Below are 7319 nucleotides of genomic sequence, written 5' to 3'. Positions count from 1 at the left end.
GGAAGACCTCGTGGTGGTGAGGTGCCACACTTCTCAAGTGTAGAAAAGGCCAGAGATTAAAGAGAGATATGATCCACCAATCAGTAGGCTGGCATATGTTGCTGGAACAATGCATGATTTTGGCTAGCATCAAACAATTTAATCTCAAACAAGTTTGATAGTGAGACGCAGGAACACATACACACTTCTAAATGCTTGTGGAATAAAATTATTTCTATAGCTGTATCTTGTACTGCTGCCAGGATTAAAACTGAAACTATTTCCTTTAGAAACTCCATCGTCCAAAGTTTGCTTCTTCCTTTCCCCCGGGCATGATAAACGGAGTGTCAGTGTTCAGACTAGGTAGGTCTACGCTGAAATTAAAAACCCACCACTGGCCCAAACCAGCTGACTAGGGCTTGCTGAGCTCAGGCTAAGGGGCTGTTTAACTGTGGTGTAGACTTTTGGGCTTGGGCTGAAGCCTGGATTCTTGGACCCTTAGCCTGAGCCCCATGAGCCTGAGTCAACTGGCATGGATGAGCCACAGGTGTCTAATTGCAGTGTAGATGTACCTAATGATATTCCACACAAATTATGCCTAAGGTTTGCTATACACACTGTATAGCATGTAACATCACCTGCAGTGTTCATATAGCCCTGCAATATCAGGTGCAACAGTGCATGGTAAAGAAGAAGGTTCAGCCCTGACTCTAAGTTTCCTGACTTCTGTTGATTGAAGCCATATCTTTAATACCACTTGGGGGGGGGCGCGGTGTGGGGGGATTTTGGTTGTGTTTTTTTTAATAACGATTATGTTTCCCTTTTGATTACAGGGTAATGAGTAATATTTCAGTCACTTATATTCTAAAAGCTGTGTGTTCATGAAACAAGTGCACTCTGACTGCTCCATAAATTCCCTTTTTAGGCTTTCATTTGGTCAGATTCACAAAAGCTTAATGTCAGATTATTATTTCTGGCATTCAGTCATCAGCAAATAACATTTTACCTTAAGATGTGATTCTAAGATACTAAACACCAGAAATAATTGATCATCATGACATTCCTTTGTGAATTTCAACTTTCATGTTGTTCTTTTAACAACACATTTAGTCAGTTACATGTACCAATTGCTATGTTACATAAAAACAGTGCTGCTGTTGCTATTGTGTTTTTCAATAGAAGGTTCAGTCTCAATGCCCTTTGTGGGACAAAGCCAGTAAATTAGCACTTTAAGTGCTACTGTATTTTTCAGACCATAACTTGCAATATTTGCCACTAAAACCTTTCAGAATTTAGCTAGGGTCTGAACAATCAATTCCTTTTCTTTTGTCATTCAACACATCAAATATGCCTTCCCCACACCTAACCAACCCCCAGTATATGTCTAGTTACATTGGATCCATGCTATAAATTTCAGGATGCAATAAGCAAACCAGCATCAGCACAGACAAAGTAGTGGCAGACCATAAATAAATAAATAAATAAATAAATAGCCCCCATCTCCCTCCCAAAAAAGCTGGTAAAAACTTCACTGGAAAGAGGAAATTAACAGTGAAACAGAAAACTCATATTCAGAAGTGGATGAGAAAATGTTTTAAGTTTAAAAGCACAGACCCATATTTGCAAAGAGCTGCAGCACAAAACTACTTGAGCAGTAAGTACAATAGAAGGCTGAGTTTTGCCTACTGCTGTGGTCTGTATGTCAGTGCGGGAATTGGACATTAATTAGCCCTTTATTTGCTGTTGGGCTCCTTTTCCTACAAATATTTCCTTTGGGGCCATGACAGCCATTTCCTGCTCTTTCATCTCCCCTTCTCCCTCTTCCATGATTGAACTATTAGCCTCATGTACCTGTGAGAGGCTGAATACTAGCTACTTGTGGGAGAACCAAAGGGCTAAACAGACCTTAGGGAGAAAGTATTACCCCAATAAAATAAAAATAAAAATAAAGAAGAAGATAATTAATGCTAATGCCATATTCCAAACTTTTTGACTTGATTAATACTAACACTTTTGAACTCAATTTTCTGAGCTAAGCTAAAATAAATATGCCTGACAAACAATACCCCTTTAATTAATTCTACTAGCTCAAGAGGTTTATGTATAAAGGCCCCAATTAAGCAGACCATCCTTGTTTAGCAATTTAACTTTTAGACCGTGCTTAAATCTCAAAGGCTTCAGTAGGATTTACGCACACGCTTAAGTGCTTTGCTGAACTGGAGACAAAAATAGATGGATGGATGGATGGATGGATGGATAAATTAGATTAGCTAGAAATGCCTGGAAGTTAGACTCCTAATTGCCATTTGTACCTTTGAAAATCTCCCCCATATCACCTCTAAATTGGATCCATGTGTCTGGATCCTATTATGGGTGCAGGGCCTAAATTTTCAGAGGATTGTGAAAATGCAGCATATCACCCATGAGTTTGAATTACATGCACTGAGGCTAAAACGTATTGGGACTGATTCTGTAATCTGTACATAGGCAAAACAGCCATGAAAGTCCATGAGAGCTTTGCCTGAAGGATCAGGCCAATTATATTTACCCCTTTATGCATTAGTCTTCCAAACAGAGAGCGAAATTTTAAAAATGCTTTAAAAATACATTCGGACATAATTGTTCCCAAATGTTGCTTCATTTTGTTTGTGTACCTCACAACAAATTCTTTAGCTATTTATGTGTGCAACTCACGTACTATGTTGCCGCAGTTCATGCAAGTAAATCCCAAGATCTCTATCTCAGGGCAATTAACTAATTTAATCAAACTCAGAAAAATAGAACAAAATGATCGTTCCCAATTCTGCAGCATCCTGGTTCAAACCTAAGTAGAACTACTAAAATAGAACAAAATGTGTATTTTGTCTTTGTTCCTGTGTATTCATACACTATACACAAAAACCCTTGGAGGAATTTCAAGTAGGTGATTGCTGGTAATCATTTTGTTTAAATGTGCAAGGTTGCACAGGACCTCAGTCTACAAGGAAACAGAATGTTCTCACTCAATTATATTAGCAATCATTATTTCAGTAGTGGAAACTTCCATAGCAAATAATACAGACTTTACATCGTGTTTAAGAAGAAGAAGTGCTTCTCTTTAAAATCACAGGGAAGGAAACAGTCAAGCTGGTGAAGATTTTGTTTGCTCTCAGCATGTAAAATTAAGCTATAGTTTTGGCCATATTGCTGTGATACCTATAAAGTAGGAAATTTACTATTGTCAGGACTATATTGAAAGGAAAAACTTTGGGCTGTTCCTGTAATCATTATGTTAATAAGCAGTGTAATTTGCAAATATATTTTTGAATAACAAAATAAAAGGACTTGTGTCATGATTCATGTTTCCTGCTTATTTTTTTCTTAGCAGGAGGCTTCTATCACTGGAATTGCACAGTGTGCCTGTCAATGAAACAGCAAGATTTGATAAGTATTTGCTTCACAGGGAGAGTATTTACCAGGGTCACTGGAGACATAGTCCCCTAGTTTTCTTGATATTCCAGTTAGGGTTATTCCTGGTTAGAGTTATTGCTTGGTAGGTTCATTCTTCCTTCCCCAACATATTCGTACGTTGATAACATCCAAGACAGATTTTCATCTCGATTACTCCAGTTTAATTCTAGAGTGAGCGAGTTACTTCTGATTTACAGTACCGTTATTGGAATCAGTTTTTTGGATTCTGGCATTTGCAGTTACCCTTGAAATGAAGTAGGTGTATTCCAGAATTAAAGTTAATGCCCTATATATTTGTCGTGTCTGAGGTATACTTTCTTCTTGCTACCATTGATGTCATTGGAACTTATGCAGCTGCACTGAGAAGACTGCATTTGACTGAATTCTCAGCTGGTGTGAGTTGGCATCCTTCCATTAAAACCAATGGAGTAATGCCTATTTACACCAGATGAAGATCTAGCCCATGATCTCTAAATTGGCTTTTGGAAACACACAAAAATAAATCAATATACTACCAGAGAAGTAAAATTAGAGCAGTTTGAAGTTGATTTATTTAGGAAGATACATAGAAAATATATACAGTACATGTAAAAGGCAAGTCAATGTCTTCTCTTTTATCTCAGTATACCAACGGAATTACTCTGGGTCAGATGTTTCACAGTATCAAAAATAGTGGCAAAAATAGAGCTTTACTTTTCTGAGAGCAATGGGGTGTTTTGATTTTTGTAAAATGGTGGTCACACATTTACAAGTCAATCTCTAAATAGGATCATTTATGCACCATAAAGATAGGTCCATAGTACCATTTAGAGCTGGTTGCATATCTGTTGTGAGTTCTGGCATTCTTTCAACAACTAATTATTTCCTAATACATATTTTCATCATTGGAGTCTATAAATAATAGAATTTCAGTGCAGAGATGGGAAAAAAACAGGAAATGATTAAGTTTTGCAAAGCCTTATTGGTTACAATTTGACATACAGAACAAACACCAGGGATGGTTAAGATCCTGGTCCCCTTTAATCTGGATGCCAAACTGTTTAAGGCTGAGTGAGGTGTAATGAATAGCTCTAGTTTTATTCCATCTCTAATTTCAAACAAGTTACCAAAATCAGAAGAAAACAGCTATCTGGTATCTAGTACAGACTCCACTATCTGCTTTTCTATCTACTGATAGATCTAGTATAGATCTGTCCTGTCTTCCATTTCATTTCTGATGCCTTAGTATTGGATTTACAGAGGGAGAAAAATTGTGAGATAGAAGCATTACCAACATTAAAAAGCTTGTAAGTTTTGCAATGATGTTACACTACAAGTCTTGTTCTGCACTGTGTAATTTATTCTGCTGTTTGATTGCTTTGTCATATTAAGCATTGCATATATTTTCCTGAACAGTTGGGGAAAACCAAGATTTGTTTTCTTCTATTCTGTGCTACCCATTAAAGTTAAGTTTTGGGTTCCAGCGGAATAAAAATCATGGTGATACTCTATTTTCAAGCCTCACGTGTTAGACCCAGAAATTCAGTATTCCCCATTTGTCACATTGACCTTATCAGTTCTTCATCTAGGACCAATTCCACTCTCATCAACATCAGTGGCCCATGGTTTTAGATGTCGCTTGTTACTAAAGATGTTGTCAGGAATATTTGCAAGAGGCAAACTTATAGAAAATAAATTAACTCCAGTCAAGCCAGATGCACCAAAACTTATAGATCCCTTTTACTAAGAGCAAAAAACAAGAATATGATGCATTTAAACTGAATCTAAAAACAGTCTTGTTGGGCTCGTGTTTATTGTGTCTTGCTGAATCCTTTTCAGATTTGCTACATTTGCAAATTAAAAGGAAGTATCTAAGTGCCGATTCTCCAAATCCAACCTAGTCTTAGAGTGCAGCTCACTTCTTTCTTCCTCATGCAGCATCACCACTAAAAGGCTTCTGTTGCCCAAACAACAGTTACACATATGTATCCAGTGGGCTTCCAGAGGTGTGAGTAAGGGCATGATTTCACATCCATGAGATTTTACAGGGACAAATGAAGAGTAACCATGGCCCTACCCTCCCAACCCCAGCCAGCAGTGCTCATTGAAGAGGCTGTCCCCTTGAGAGAAGAGACTCAGAACTGGAGCTGGGGGGATATTCTTACTATTTTCTGAAGATACTTTTTTAAAGAGAGAGTCAAAGAAAGAAAGGTTGGATTTGGTTTGCGTCTTATCGAGACAGCAAAAAGTTTAGATATGGAGGTGCGATCCAGGTTATATAAATGTATCACAGGTGCATTTATTGGTGTGGGCTATTTTTATTTAGGTAGATTCTGGTGCACCTGTGTTGTACTCTAAGGACATCCTGTTTGGTTAGCACAATGGGGTAATAGTTTCTATGCACTAAGCAATATAAATAACAGATAATAAGAAAATATGTTTCTCAACTTTTCCCATACCACTCTGTGTCAGACACACAAGGAAACAGCTGCCAGCAGCCAACTTGAGAAGAGATCATGTGACCAAGAGTAGAGCTGGGCATGAAAAATTTGGTGAATAGAAATTTCACCTAAAATACATTTTTCATGGCTCTGAAAGTATTTGTAAATCCAGGTGGAATTAAATGAATAGTTTTAGACAAGAAAAGCCCATGGGGGTAAAAATTGAACAAACCATTTCGCCGTTCTGTTTTTAAAATGTCAACACTTTGCTTGAAATGTTGTTTGAAAAATATCACTTTTTTTTTTTTTTACATTCGAAGCATTTTGTTTCACTGAGGGAAAAAAATTGTTTTGGTTCAAATGAACCAATTTCAGGAGGTGATGTTTCAGTTCAGTGACTGAAGCAAAAAATAAATTATTCATTAAGCTCAGATAAAGCCTTTAGTTTGTTTGTTCATTTATTTTTGAGAAGCTACTGAATGGTAACCATATTACTGTTCAGGTTCTCTTCAATCTTTTGGAACAGTAATATGTTATCATAGGTGCCTGTTGCAAGAAACAGAGACTGAAACCAAGTACACCAAAGACTGTCAACTTGCTTCCACTTACACTGTGCTCAGAGCCAACTTGAGCTTAACATCTTTTTGAATGGTCAGCAGTTGGCACACAATCCAAAGTCCAGGGTATCTAAGGCTCACCCTGTATCACACACTCACATATACATGCCATCTCTCTACAGGAGCTCAAACGACCAATAGCAGAGACTGGCTCCTGAATGAACTGTTAGGACCCACCTTGGGAACCAACGCAAAAACACTGGGTAGTTTGGGGTTTGCTCTCTGCTACGGTGCCCCAGTTTGATTAAACTCTGCCCACACTAGACTAGTAGATGCCGAGCTCCAGTCAGATCAAAAGAATTATTACAGACACATTGAAGCCAACAAAACTTGTATGGTTATTAGTTTAGCCAATATTCCTCTACCTAAACTTCTGGCATCAGCATGCAGCCAATAAACTGATCTCCAAGGTACAGAAAATGCCATGCTTGCCACTGTTCGGGGATATATGGGATGTACCCCACCATCGACTGCATAGCAGAAATCCTACTGGACAGTGCTGCACATTTTCCATCCAGCTGATATCGTTCACTCACTGTAGCAGACAAAACTGGAGAGAAGCTCTGCCAGGAACTCCCACTCATCACTAGCGCAGATGAACGGCTACTTGGCTTTGGGCTCCCATGGCACCTCTGGAGCTGAGCAGTCACATGATTCACTGTGACAAGACCACCCATGGCTGGAGCATCCATGATAGCCCTCTGTGGATGCTGCTGCGTGCATGCTGGATGGTTTCTCTCTTCCCAAGCTGAGCACTGCTGACTCAGAGGCCATTGACTGGCTCAAGACTATTGACATTTTTTCTGTTGGAGGGGGGTTCTAAAACTTGCCTTTTCTGTCTTGCTTACACACT

Source organism: Mauremys reevesii, linkage group 2 (assembly GCF_016161935.1).
Source record: "Mauremys reevesii isolate NIE-2019 linkage group 2, ASM1616193v1, whole genome shotgun sequence".
NCBI classification, from domain to species: Eukaryota; Metazoa; Chordata; order Testudines; family Geoemydidae; genus Mauremys; species Mauremys reevesii.
Note: the sequence above shows the minus strand (reverse complement) of the source record.